The following is a 15,973-nucleotide window of genomic DNA, read 5'->3' on the forward strand; positions in this document are numbered from 1 at the left end:
ATGGAACTTAGAGTCTAGGATCTGATATTAAATATTTTAAAGTTTAAACAAATACAGCCTATGCTATACTGTTTAATTTTTGCTTTTATTTTTTTTCTTTAATTCTGTTGGGGTAAAGGATATTACCTGAATATTGCATGAAATCTTATAGGTAAACCAAATTCTGTCCACTTAAACCAATATTTTGAAAAATATTGTAAAAGCATTTCATCAAAAACAGATAATGATGGGGGACTTTACTGGCTTTTGTGAAAGCTCTGAAACTGTGAAAGCAGTATCTGATAAAACCAGGACATCTATTCATCCTTGTTGAAAGCTGATCATCTTTATAGAGATACTGCATGTGTACAACAAATTGGGTCTAAACCAAGGCTCCCACAGTTACAATCATTCTAGTGTGACATTAGTCCAACTTTCTTTCAGAATGGTTTTATTTAGTGGGTAACTTTCATACCTGTCACAATGAAATCAAATCATTTTTCTTTCAAAGATGATTTACAGATTCAATCACCATAAAGTACTAAAAATGTAGAGCACTGTGGTGGTTTGGAGCTGTATGTATCCCAGAAAAACACATTCTTCAACTTAATCCATTCCTGTGGGTGTGAATCCATTGTAAGTAGGACTTTTTGATGAGGTTTTTCAGTTAAGGTGTGGCCCACCTCAGCGAGGATGGGTCTTAATCCCATTACTGGAGTCCTTTGTAAGAAAATGAAATTCAGACAGAGAGAGAAGAAAGCCTCAGAGGGAACATCCTGAAGTTGAAATCAATGGAATCTGGAAGGAAAAGGAGAGGCCAGGAAAAGCCTCCGTGTGCACTGCCATGTGACAGAAAAGCTAAGAACCAAGAATCACTGGCAGCCAGTCCCAGAACACCAATCTTTGGGAAGAAAGCATCGCCTTGATGATGACTTGACTTGGACTTTCTCTTAGCCTCAAAACTGTAAGCAAATAAATGCCCACTGCTTAAACCAAATCATTGCATGGGATTTGCTTGAGCAGCTGAGGAAACTAAAACAAGCATGGTGTTAAAAATTCACAATAGGACTCAAGTGCCTTCCCACAAATGAATAGCAGCAAAAGGTGGAGGTTGTCTAGCAAATGTTTGGTTTCTCCTTTTTCTCAGAAAATAAAATATAGGTCAAATTCTATTAAAACAATAACCATCAGAGTGAAAACCTCTGAGTAATAAAAAGATTTTGAAATATTTGAACAGAATCCAACCTGTTTCTCAATTCAACACATCTTTTTGTCAACTCAATATAATGAATTTTAAAACAATAGAATCAAACTCCTTGGGGCATAACAACTTTTGTGCCTGCTTTAAATTTTCATCTTTAAGGAAATATATTAAGTATTCTAAAACAGATTGTCAATATATTTGGAAGAAAGGGATTTTTTTCCTCATCAATTTTACTGAGGAATAATTTTAAATTCAATAAACTGCATTAGGATGTAAGTATTATAATTAATCTACTTTTGTCACTATACTAAAATAAAGGAGCTCCTAAAACCCACCTAGGAGTAAAAGCTATTGAGTGTTTGTTTTTTTTTTTTTAATAATAAAAAGCTAAGTAATTTGGCTTAGATAGCCAATATTCAAAGCAACAATGAAGTTCTATACATTTTTTCAAAGGTTTCTTCTACAATCAAAGACCTAAAAAGACCATTAAGATACACCAAATGGGAAGTGGAGCTTAGGCATTACCTAGGTTCCAGAATCTCTTTACCAAGTTGACCTTCTGGAATTCTTTTGCTTAGCTCTCCATATATAGTTGGAGTTATCAGCTATCTTGGGGCTTGGCAGTTTAGACAGGCCACTGTCCATCACTTCATCTATAAGGAACCCGAAGTCATTTCTCTCCCTAAAGTATCTCCTAAGATTAAAAAAACTTTGGGGAAAAAAAGTCTTTTCTGAAAGGAAATTTTTCATCTGTAACTAGGAGATGTCAGAAAACTGGAAGCATAAACTATATGTTCCAGAAAATGAATAATAGCAAAGACCAAGAGATGAGTAAGATTATTTTCCAGGCAAACTATCTCAAAAACTAAACAAAAACAAAACAAAACAACAAAAAAAACTTGCCTAAAAGTGATCTGATAGTTGAGGTATACCTCAAACAGGGTGGTTGTTTTAGTTCCAGAGTTGTGGAACAAGGTCATGTAGGCGACAAAAGACAATTTAGGCTGATGCATCAAAGTTCAATACCCAGACCACTGTACCTTTCCATAACACAAACAACAGGCAACCCCTAACCACCACCACCACCACCACCACCAACAACAACAACCCAGTTCCCTCACAAATGGAGCCATATTCCAAAATTCCTTTGAACATTTTTTGTTTGGAACATGGAACATTTCCCCATAGAAACAAAATTTTAAAGAGATGAGAGATTCCGAAGTGAGCTCTCAAAACCTTAGTTGATCTACAATCCTACACAACCTACTTATTCTTTGTAACTTTGTTTCTGCAGGAAAATATATTAGAACTTCTATCCAGAGATACCAAAATAAAAAAATAATCCCTCTATCTCTGTTTCCCATTCCCACCCACACATAGCAGAGCCTGTCCTTTTCCTTCTTCCAGGAAAACAGAAGGGACCCTGATAGCAGAAGCTCCAAGGATGTTTAATGCTTCAACCGTGCAATGTTGCAGCATCTTCCAAAGTAGAGAGTGCATCTGTGTATGTCTGCGTGTGTTTTGGGGTGGGAGTTGGAATCTGGTGGGAAGCATCAAGGGTTTTACTTGCTTCAGGTAAGAGAAATTTTTGGTCCCTTAGAAAGCAGTGGCTTCAGTTCCCAAAGAAGCAAGCGACTCCATCTGTATTTGAGTTTTTGTAAGCTAGATGCTATAAAGGAGGAGCTAGCCTATATATTCTTTTATTTCCTTAGGAGGTCTATAACTGCGCTGTTAAATAGGGTCAACAGCTGCATGTGCTACTGAGCACTTGAAATGTGGCTAGTGAGACTGAGGAACTGAATTTTTAGTTTTATTTCATTTAATTAATTTAAATATAAACATAAAAGATGGTGCTCAGCCCATCATCCAAGATAGCGGCATAGGATACCCAGGGTGCCATTCTCCCACAGGATCTTTGAACTAACAAAAACTGGCAGAGGCATCTTCCACAGAATGCCAGAAAACAGCTTAAGAGTGGCAATAATGGGCAAGGGCTGAATCAAGAAAACATGGCTTTAAAAATCAATAGGGAAAGCTGTGGTACCCCTGCTGGACCCTCAACCATCCCTCTCTGCACAGTGTGAAGCCAGTCTGTTCTCCCATTGTGGGTCCCTGGCCCTGTTCCAAAGGCAGCAGAATAACTCCTGTGTGCATATCTCAGTGCCCGTATGTTAGTGTCAATCTATCAAGTGGCAATCTGAAAGCCCAAACCAGGATACCTTCTCTCAGGCTCACCCTCCTAGAATGCGCCCTGCAGTTGAAGCAGCTTATGGACAACCAAAGTAGTGGATGAAACAATGAAGTCAAAGCGGCCTGGGGCAAAGGCATACGTGCTTGAAAACATACAATAGAACACTGGGAGGAGGAGAAATTCTATTTCAAAGAGATTCAAATTCCTATAAATGGAGGAATTCCCAAGGCCATGAACAAGCACATTCCCAGGACAAGACAGGCTCAGAAAGACAGTGCCCTGGCCCTTCACTTTCACCTTGCACTGATCTTGATAGGAGGGCTAAACTGCGAGGAAGAGCACCAGCTGGCACAGAACCAACGCACAATGATTGTGAAAAGTGGTTTTTGCATTGGTTTTTGTTTTTGTTAGTTCCTGGCACTGAAGGAAATTCTCTGTCATATCATTATCTGGATACAAACTTAAGGAAAAGATAGCTCAGGGACTAAATACTAGAGTTAAAGCATTAAAATATTTAAAAGTACAGTATGCAATAGAAGATTACAAGACAAACAAAGAAATAGGAAATCATGGCCCAACCAAAGGAACAAGATTAAAATCCAGAAACCATAAGTGAAGAAGACAAGATTTTGGACATACAAAACAAAGTCTTAAAAAAAAAAAAAATGACCCTCACTATGCTCAAAGATCTCTTTGGAAAACAGAGAAAGATTTAAAAGATATCAGGGAAGCAATGAATGAACAATATGAAAATCGCAATATAGAGAGATATTTTTAAAAACAAACAAAAATGCTGGGGTTGAAGACCAAAATAAATGAGATGAAAAATTCCCTAGAGGGTTTCAACAGCAGATTGGAGCTGGCAGAATAAAGAATCAGGGAACTTGAAGACAAGACAATTAAAACTATTAGGGTGAGAAGCAGAAAGAAAAAAAGAATGTAAAAAAGTGAACAGATGCTAAGAGACCTGTGGGGCACCATGAAACATACCAATATATGCATTATGGAAGACCCAGAAGGAGAAGAGAGAGAGAAAAGGGCAAAAGGAATACTTAAATAATGGCAGAAAATTTCCAAAATTTGGTGAAAGACATGAATACGCACGTTCAAGAAGCCCAACCAAAACCAAACAGAATAAACTTAAAGAGAACAATGCCCAGACAAACAGTAGTTGATATGCTGAATTCCAAGGAGAAGGAGAGGGTTCTGAATGCCGCAAGAGAAAAACAACATATTATATACAAGAGAGACCCAATAAGAATAGGTGCTAATTTCTCATCAGAAGCCATGGCAGCAAGAGGCAAGTGGGAAAAAATATTTAAAGTGCTGAAAGAAAAACAGTTGCCAACCAAGAATTTCATATCTGAGATAAAAAATGAGGGAGAGTTTAAGACATTCCCAGATAAACAAAAGTCGATGGAGTGCGTCACCACTAGAACTGCCCTACAAGCAATGTTAAAGGGAGTTCTTCAGATTCCCTTTCCTAGTGAAAGGAAAGGACACTAAACAGTGGATCTAAGTGGTATAAAGAAATAAAGACCTGTGATAAAGATAACCATATGAGTAATTATAAAAGTGAGTACTACTGCACTGTATTTTTGGGTATGTAACACCACTTTTTACTTCTTACAGGTTCTCAAATGCAAATGCATAAAAAGGAATGATAAATCTATGATTTTGGACATACAATGTTTAAAGTAATCTGTAACATACACCAAAGAAGAGATGAGGGGGTGAAGGGTAAAGGAACAGCATATGTGTATGCTAGTGAAGTTAAGATGGTACCAAATCAAACATGATTGTTCTAGATTTAGGATGTTACATTTGTGCTCCATGGTAAACATAAAGAAAATATATGAAAAATACATACAGGAAGAAATGAAAAGGGAGTCAAAATGGTACAATACAAAATATCAACTAAATACGAAAGTAGGCATTAATGGAAGAATGGCGGGACAAAAATGGTATAAGGCTGACAAAGACCAAATGGCAAAATGGCAGAAGAATGTCCTGCATTATCAGTAGTTACTTTAAATGTTAAACCCTCCACTCAAAAGGCAAAGATTGGCAGAATGGATAAAAAGCATAGGTCAATTACAATTACATGCTGTTTACAAAAGACTCATCTTAAATTCAAAGATACAAGTAGGCTGAAAGTGAAAGAATGGAAAAAAATTACACGACACAAATAGTAAACAAAAGAGAGCTGGGATGGCTATACAAATAAGGATTACATGATGCAAACAGTGACTAAAAGAAAGCTGGGATAGCCCTTAAATCAAAAACTATTATGAGAGACAAAGAGGGGTCAAATCAATAATAAGAAGTAGCAATTATAAATAAATATACAGCCAATCGCAGAGCCCCAAACTATATGAAGCAAATACTGACAGATTTGAAGGGAGAAATAGACGGTTCTACATTAATAGTAAGAGACATCAATATACCAGTTCCAATAATGGATAGAACATTTAGACATATCAGTAAAGAAACAGAAGACTTGAATGATACTATAAACCAACTAGACCTACAGGCATATATAGAATTCTCCAACGAACAGCAGAATACACATTCTTCTCTAGTATACAAGGGTCATTCCCCAGGATAGATCACATGTTAGGTCACAAGCCAAGTTTCAATAAATTAAAAAATACTGAAACACACAAAGTATCTTCTCCAACGACAATGGAATGAAGCTGTAATCAATAATAGGGAAAACCAGAAAATTCACAAATATGTGGAAATTAAACAGTGTACTCTTAAACAACCGATGGGTCAAAGAAGAAAGCTCCAGGGAAATAAGAAAATATTTTCAGGCACATGAAAATGAAAAATCCATACCCAAACTAATAGGATGCAGCAAAGGCAATGCCAAGAGGGAAACTGATAGCTATAAATGCTCACATTACAAAAGAAGAAAGATCTCAAATCAGAGACTTAAACTCACAAGTGGAGAATCTAGAAAAAGAAGATAAAAATAAACCCAAAGCGAGCAGAAGGAAGGAAATAAAGATTAGAGTGGAGATAAATGAAATAGAGAATAAAGAAACAATAAGGAGAATTAATGAAATCAAAAGTTGGTTCTTTAAAAAGATCAATAAAAGTAACAAATGTTTAGCTAGAGTGACAAAAAAAAGAGAGATGATTCAAATAACTAAAATCAGAAATGAAAGGGAGGATATTACTACTGACCATTCAGAAATAACAAAGATTATAAGAGGATACTATGAATGCAATTAATAGCACTGAAATACATATCAGAATATGATTAAAAGGGGAAAATGTTAGATTGTATATAAGGTAACAAATTTTTTAAAAAAATCCATGGAACCACACTACACAAAAAGGGAACCCTAAGTTAAATTACGGACTTTAATTACTAGTACAATTATAAAAATGTGCTATCATCAATTGTAACAAATGTTCCACACCAATGCAAGGTGTTGGTGGTGTATGGGAATCCCATATTTTATGCCTGATTGTTCTGTAAGCCACAACTTCTCTAATTAAGAGGGGGGGAGGATCCCATGAACAACAGCACATCAACAAATTAGATAACCTAGATGAAATGGACAAACTCCTAGAAATGTACAAACTGCCTACACTGACTCAAGAAAAAAGAGAAGACCTCAACAGACCAGTAATAAGTAGAGAGGTTGAATCAGTAATCAAAAACATCCTGACAAAGGAAATCCCAGGACCAGATGGCTTCACTGGTGAGTTTTACAAACATTCCAAGAAGAATTAAAACCAATCTTGCTCAAACTGTCCAAAAAATTGAAGTGGAAGGAGGAAACACTTCCTAATTCATTCAATAAGGCCAACATCACCCTAACACCAAAGCCAGATAAAGACAGAAAATTACAGACTAATACCCATTATGAATACACATACAAAAATTCTTAATAAACCGAATTCAACAGCACATTAAAAGAATTATATACTATGATCAAGTGGGCTTTATCCCAAGTATGCAAGGGTAGTTCAACATAAGAAAAACAATACACTACATTAAAGGACCAAAGGAAAAAAACCACTGATCATCTCAATTGATACAGAAAGGGTATTTGACAGGATCCAGTACCTCTCGATAAAAACACTCAGAAAACTAGGAATAGAAGGAAACTCCCTCAACATGATAAAGGCCACATATGAAAAATCCATAGTTAACATCTGTCTTAGTTTGCTAATGCTGCAGAATGCAAAACACCAGAGATGGACAGGCTTTTATAAAACGGGGGTTTATTTCACTACACAGTTACAGTCTTAAGGCCACAAAGCGTCCAAGGTAACACCTCAGCAATCGGGTACCTTCACTGGAGGATGGCCAATGGCGTCCTTTAAACCTCTGCCAGCTAGGAAGGCAGCTGGCGTCTGCTCCAAAACTCTGGCCTCAAAACGGCTTTCTCCCAGGACATTCCTCTCCAGCAAGCTTGCTTCTCTTCAAAACATCACTCCCAGCTGCACTCTCTTTCCTCCCCCCGAGTCAGCTCATTTATATAGCTCCACCGATAAAGGCCCACCCTGAATGGGTGGGGCCACGCCTCCATGGGAACATCTCATCAGAATCATTGCCCACAGCTGGGTGGGGCACATTCCAAGCAAATCCAACCATCACCAAAACGTCTGTCCCACAAGACCACAAAGATAATGGCATTTGGGGGACACAATACATTCAAACCGGCACAACATCATACTCAATGGTGAAAGACTAAAAGCTTTCCCTCTAAAATCAGGACTAGGATGGCTGCCACCACCAGTTATTCAAAATTGTACTGGAGGTTCTAGGCTGAGCAATTATGTAAGATAAACAGATAAAAGGCATCAAAGTTGGAAAGGAAGATGTAAAACTTTCCTTATTTACGAAAGCCATATTCTTTGATGCAATCTTGTGGGGCAGACATATTAGTGGGGATTAAGTTGGAACGTTTGGATTAGGTTGTTTGCATGGAAATGCGTCCCTCCCAACTGTAGGTAACAACTGATGAGATATTTCCATGGAGGCGTGGCCCCACCCATTCAGAGTTGGTGTTGATCAGTGGAGCCATATAAATGAGCTGACAAACAGAAGGAACTCAATGCAGCTGAGAGTGACATTTTGAAGAGGAGCTACAGACAAGAGGGACACTTTGAAGAAAGCACAGGAGCTGCAGATGAGACAGTTTGAAAACGGCTGTTGAAAGCAGACTCTTGTTACGGAGAAGCTGAGAGAGGACAAATATCCCAAGTGCAACTAAGAGTGACATTTTTGAGGAACTGCAGCCTAGAGAGGAACGTCCTGGGAGAAAGCCATTTTGAAATCAGAACTTTGGAGAAGACGCCAGCCACGTGCCTTCCCAGCTAACAGAGGTTTTCCAGACACCATTGGCCATCCTCCAGTGAAGGTACTTGATTGCTGATGTGTTACCTTGGACACTTTATGGCCTTAAGACTGTAACTGTGTAACCAAATAAACCCCTTTTATAAAAGCTAATCCATCTCTGGTGTTTTGCATTCCAGCAACATTAGCAAACTAGAACAATCAGATATAAAAAAATCCCCAAAAAATCCACAACAAAGCTACTAGACCTAATAAATAAATTCAGCAAATTGGCTGAGTACAAGATCAACAAGCAAAAATCAGTCAAGTTTCTAGACACTAGCAATGAACAATCTGAAGAGAAAATCAAGAAAAAATTCCATTTACAATAGCATCTAAAAGAATCAAATATCTAGGAATAAATTTAACCAAGGATGTAAAGGACTTGTACATGGAAAACTATAAAACATTGATGAAAGAAATCAAAGACGACCTAATAAGTAGAAGGGCATTCCATGTTCCTGGATTGGAAGACCAAATACTGTTAAGATACCAATTCTGCCAAAGTGATTTACAGATTCAATGCAATACCAATCAGAATTCCAACAGATTTCTTTGCAGAAATGGAAAAGCCAATCATCAAATTTATGTGGAAGGGCAAGGGGCCCCAAATTGCCAAAAACATCTTGAAAAAGAAGAAAGAAGTTGGAGGACTCATTCTTAACTCTTACATAGCCACAGTAAACAAAACAGCATAGTATTGGCATAAGGACAGATACACAAAAAATGGAATAAAATTCAGAGTTCAGAAATAAACCCTCACATCTATGGCCAACTGAATTTTTATGAGGATGCCAAGTCCATTCAACAGGGAAAGAATGGTCTCTTCAACAAATGGTGCTGGGAAAACTGGATATCCACATGCAAAAGAAAGAAGGTGGATCCCTTCCTCACACCACTTACAAAAATTAACTGAAAATACATAAAACACCTAAATATAAGAACCAAAAACTATCAATCTCCTAGAAGAAAACACAGGGAAGCATCTTCAGAACTCTGTTCGGCAATGCTTTCTTAGAATTTACACAAAAAGCATGAGCAACAAAGAAAAATAGATAAATGGGATTTCATCATGTTAGTTTAAAAAGACAGCCTACAGAATGGGAGAAAATATTTGGGAACCACATGTCCATCAAGTGTTCACTATCCAAAATATATCAAGAAATCCTACAACCCAAGAACAAAAACAATCCAATTAAAAAATGGGCAAAACCCTTGAGGAGCCTGTGGAGAATGCAGGGGTATTCGCCTACTCCACCTCCATGGTTGCTAACATGACCACAGACATAGGGGACTGGTGGTTTGATGGGTTGAGCCCTCTACCACAGGTTTTACCCTTGCGAAGACGGTTGCTGCAAAGGAGAGGCTAGGCCTCCCTATGGTTGTGCCTAAGAGCCTCCTCCTAAATGCCTCTTTGTTGCTCAGATGTGGCCCTGTCTCTCTAGCTAAGCCAACTTGAAAGGTGAAATCACTGCCCTCCCCCCCTACGTGGGATCAGACACCCAGGGGAGTGAATCTCCATGGCAACGTGGAATATGACTCCCGGGGAGGAATGTAGACCTGGCATCGTGGGACGGAGAACATCTTCTTGACCAAAAGGGGGATGTGAAAGGAAATGAAATAAGCTTCAGTGGCAGAGAGATTCCAAAAGGAGCCGAGAGGTCACTCTGGTGGGCACTCTTATGCACACTTTAGACAACCCTTTTTAGGTTCTAAAGAATTGGGGTAGCTGGTGGTGGATACCTGAAACTATCAAACTACAACCCAGAACCCATGAATCTCGAAGACAGTTGCATAAAAATGTAGCTTATGAGGGGTGACAATGGGATTGGGAAAGCCATAAGGACCACACTCCACTTTGTCTAGTTTATGGATGGATGAGTAGAAAAATAGGGGAAGAAAACAAACAGACAAAGGTACCCAGTGTTCTTTTTTACTTCAATTGCTCTTTTTCACTCTATTATTCTTGTTATTTTTGTGTGTGTGCTAATGAAGGTGTCAGGGATTGATTTGGGTGATGAATGTACCACTATGTAATGGTACTGTAAACAACTGAAAGTATGATTTGTTTTGTATGACTGCGTGGTATGTGAATATATCTCAATAAAATGAAGATTAAAAAAAAAAAAAATGGGCAAAAGACCAAGGGTTTCAAAATAGTCCTATATCTTTAAGAATGAAGGTTAATAAAAAAGTTTTCTTTTTTATTAGTACTGTCTAGAAAACAAAAATTTTACATTCTATTAGAATAATATCCTTGTTAATGCTTATGTTGACCTTATCCTTTATTCAAAAGACAAGTCTTCTCACTCTTTATTAAAGGAAAACTGTTACAAAGAATTTGTTCTTTTACTTTGTAAAAGTGAAATGCTAAAATAGTTTAACATATCACATAGAAAGTGTTTAGGAAGTATTACCATAATTTTCTATCCTTCTGTTAAACTACAATTTTTCATATATTTAAAAATTGTATAAAATTCCTAAAAACTTAACAATGTTCTCACTGTGCATGTTATATCCAAATACTGATCTGTGTGATGTTAAATATTGTTAGTCTATGGTTTTAGTTATTCTTAGAAAAGTTACAGATCATGAAAACAACCTAATTCAGTTTTATTTGACATGGGACCTAAAATAAAGAATAACATTTTAATCAAAAAATAAAATGTATTTGTAAAGTCCCTTAAAGGACTAGAGAAAAACATGAAACTACTAAAATTCCCCACCAACTCCTACTATTCTCTTAAGTAATAAGAGCTCCAAATGTAGTAAGTCAAGCCCTTAATCTTAAAGCTTGCCCTTATGAAACATTTCTGTAATAGCAAAACTAAGCCTACTTATAATTAAAGCCTAAGAGTCACCCTCAAAAAACCTCTTCTGTTGCTCAAATATGCTCTCTCTCTTTAAGCCAAACTCTACAAATAAACTACCTTTATCCCTATGTGGGACATGACTTCCAGGGATTTAAGTCTCCCTAGCAACGTAAAACATAACTCTTAAAGATGAACCTGGCCCTTGCATTGAAGGATACCAAGTCCCAACCAACAGTGTCCCTAAAAACTCTAAAGAATACCCTGAGCTCCACCTTGCTCCTGCTTCTGTTCAGAATGTGTATATAATTTCTCGCCCAGTCCGTTTCTTCCAGATTAAAAGCCTTTCACAACAATCTTCTGGCCAGAGGCTACTCTCCTGTTCCCCAGGCTCAACTAGCCACCCTCAGTAGCATAGCCAGAGACTTCTATGCTCCTACAAGTAGGGCCTTCAACCCCACTGATGGCTTGAAGCAATTACAGAAGACAGACCATCGACCCAAATTCCCTGAAGATTAAGGGGGGTTAGAAGTCTCTGAGGGGGGAAATGAGATACAATTAGGGCAGTGGCTTGGCTGAGCAAAGAGCAATTCCCCAAAGCAGTCAGGCCCCAAGGAGAAAGATATCACCTGGAGCCGAAGGACCCCCACCTAAGTGTGTCATCTATGGAGAAGGGTGGAACCAACTGACCCACCCAAGTGCACTATTTACCACCAGGCACCACTCTGGCAAAAGGGAGGCAAAGAGAAAGCCCTGAATAAGGAACGGGGAGGGGGAGTAAGTAAAGATAATCTATAAAAGCAAATGGCCCCACACTACTGGGGCTTCTTGCCTTTCTCACCTCTGTCTTTGTGAGAGTGCCCACACGTTCCTCTCACACACGTACTGAATAAATTTTCTGCCTGCTTACTCTAAAAAGAAAAAAAAAGGGGGCAAAGGACTTGAACAGACGCTTCTTCAAAGAAGAGATACAAATGGCCAATAAGCACATGAGAAGCTGTCAACATCATTAGCCATTAGGGAAATGCAAATTAAAACCACAATGAGATACCATTTCTCATCCACTAGAATGACTGTTAATGAAACAGAAAATAACAAGTGTTGGAGAGGATACTGAGAAACAGAACAGTCATTCATTGTTGTTAGGAATGTAAAATGGTGCAGCTGCTGTGGAAAACAGTTTGGCAGTTCCTCAGAAAGTACAGAACTACCATATGACCCGCCAATTCCACTTCTAGGTATGCTCCCCCAAAAAACTGAAAGCAGAAGCTCAAACAGATATTTGCACACCTACATTCATAGTGAGTGGAATTATTCCAGGAGATAGAAGCAACCCAAATGTCCAACAACAGATGAATGGATAAACAAAATGTGGTATATACACACAATAGAATATTATTTATTATTCATCCATAAAAAATCACATTTGCGGTTCACAGCATATTTGTACTGGACAGCACTGGTCTGTAACATAAATATTTTACATATTCCTATATAATTCTTGCTTGCAATTTTCTAGTTCATAGATGTCTTATCCAAATATTTATAACTTTCTTTCTATGCTTTGCTTAGAAAGAAAACATTTGAAAGCAATTCTAAGAAGGCCTTACTGTATTTATTATGTTAGAAGGAAATTATACTATTTGAGTTATAAGTGTTCAGAGTGTTACTCTGAAAAATTGCTATTCTGTTACAGAATCCCTACAGAAAGATATGTTTAAGGAGACTAAATGTAGTAATTATTTTATGGAACTATTGGTGATCATCTGCCATCTGTTCAAAGAACGTGAAATTCATTTTGCATGAATTTCTAGTCATATTTAAAATCTATTCTAAAGCAGATTTTAAATGTAGTCCTTGAAGCAGCCTCATCTTACTAACTTATTCCCAGAAAAATTTTAACTATCCACAAAAAGGTTTAATAATTACAACATTGTGGTACATTCACAGACACACTCATCTATGGAACAGAACAGACAAGAAGTAGATCTGAACATATATGAGGTCTTAGTATATTATAATGATGGACTTTCAAATTAGTGGGGAAAATAGGAATTATCCCATAAATGGTACTGTGGATAACTGGCTAGCCATTTGGAATTGGTTTATACTAAAATTGTTGATATATGAGAAACACTTAGCCCAGTGCCCGGCGCATAGTAAGAGATCAATGAATATTAATTATTATAATTAGAGAAAAAATAAAGCTAAATTCCCATTTTACTTCTTATTCAGAAATAGATTCCAGATTGATTGAGAGTCTTAATGCAAAAAAATCCTGACAAAACCCAAAAGCCATAAAACATTCTAAAAGAAAATATAAATGAATGTTTAATAATCTTTCATTTATTAATGAAATAGGGATGGCTTTTCTAAGCAAGGCTTGATAACCAGACCAGAAAGAAAAAGACTATTAAATTAGACTACATACAATTTAAAAAATTTTGTATGGCAAAAAATACCATACAATCTTGAAAGCCAAAAACAAAAATGGAAGGACATTATTTGTAATATGTAAGACAAAAGGATCTTTGGAAAAACTCAAACACCTACAATAGAAAAGCAGGCTAGTTATGTCAGAAGGCAAAGCACAAAGAAGAAACAAAATAGCCAATAAACATATGAAGCTATGCCCAACCTTGCTAGAAATCAAAGAGATACAAAAAAAAAAAGAAAGAAAAACTGAGAGATAAAAGAACTATCAACACACAGTTATCCAGGATGTGGGGAAATGGCCATCACCTTCATGCACCATTGACTATGGGCATGCAGACTGGGACACTCTTTTTGGAGGGCAGTCTGGCACTATGAAAATGACTCAGCAATTCCATTTCTACAAAGTGAAAAGTGAAAAGGCCTACTCAGTATAAGAATCTGTACCACGATGTTGTTTATAAAAGTGAAAAATTAGAAACAACCTAAATATCCATTAATAGATATTAATGTATTAACTAAATCATGGTAGGGGTATGAAATGGAAAGTAGTCTTTTAAAATGATAAAGTACATTAATATTTATTGAGTTCCTGGGGAAACAAGTCCTGACTGAGCCCCTAGACAAGATCAGACTATAGGTGTGTTTTAGCCATAAATTTGGATTATCTCTCCATATTCACTCACCTCCATTATCTCTGTTAATGTAGAGTTGGTTGTTTATATTAGGGGATCTTAACTTGTATTTTAACATGAACCCATTGAAATGTATGCAAAATTTTATGAGCATGCATAGAGAGACAATGGTTTCATTAGTCTCAAGAAGTCCCCTGATCCACAAATGGTTAGGCGGATCAAGTTTTTGTCTAACTTTACCTTAAAAAGTATATGTAATTGTACAGCTCATTCACTCATTAGTCAACAAATATTTACTTACTACTTACTAAGTAGTCCAATTACTACAAAATTTTGGCATAAATTTCTTTACTCTCTTTGGAAGTATTTTTAAAAAACACATACATACAAAACCCCCCAAAATCCTCTAGGCAGCTAAGAAACAGACGAGTTTCAAATAAAATTATATTGTAAACTTCTGGAACAAGTAATTTTAATTTATTTTACAGTCTTTTGAACCTTGCATACATTCAAGCTCCTTTAATGGATATAACTTTAAGATTCATGGGCTTGGACAAAGACTGACATTTGTGAGGATACCCAAGTCCTCACAGATCACATAAAGACTAGAACATAACCACATAACAAGTTCTAAATGAAGAAAATAATAAATCATTTCATATATTTTAAAAAGTGTTTTATAATTTATTGATGTCATATTATAAAATATATGATGTCAAATTTGAGGCCCCAAATTTACCTGTTTTTTAAAACTATCTCATAGTTTGGTGACAATGAATCAGATATATAAGAGAAGAAAGGGGATTATTCTAACTGGTCACAATAATAATATATTAATAAAGAAGACTACAGGGAAAATCAGCAACTATATATGAACTGAAATAAAGGAAAACATGATTTGGGATTAGGTGAGAACACCACATTTTCAAGAGATAGAGGAGATAAGAAATGATAAGCAAAAAAACCCTATAAACTCAACAGAAGGATTTATTTACATAGGCATATTGAGTAGTATATGCTTATAGCTTTATCTTTAATATGCAAAAACATTTCTTCACCTACATGAATTTTAATTAACTACTTATGGGTTTAGGATTAAAAAGCACTTAAAAGTAGAAATGACTTCTTTTATGTTTTAGTATTCCCCAAACTGATTTAACATAAAATTCTGTCTTAGAAAATTCACATTATAAATTACTAGGCACAATTCAAGTTAAGGTAGATTTTTTTTAATTATTTATTTTTTATTAGAGCAGTTGTAGGTTTACAAGGTAGATTTTTACTGACTTGAATTTTACATGAAATAAGTAGGTCTTCTATTGGGCTCAAAAACTTATTTTTTAAGATTGTAATTTTATTTGT

At 36.5% G+C, this 15,973-nt stretch overlaps 1 protein-coding gene across 1 annotated transcript in view; it reads right to left on the reverse strand.

Annotated features, from left to right (window-relative positions):
- The window catches only part of STAT5B (signal transducer and activator of transcription 5B), a 57,507-nt gene that overhangs the window by 40,460 nt on the left and 1,074 nt on the right, over positions 1–15,973 (reverse strand).

Source organism: Choloepus didactylus, chromosome 18 (genome assembly GCF_015220235.1).
Source record: "Choloepus didactylus isolate mChoDid1 chromosome 18, mChoDid1.pri, whole genome shotgun sequence".
NCBI lineage: Eukaryota > Metazoa > Chordata > Mammalia > Pilosa > Megalonychidae > Choloepus > Choloepus didactylus.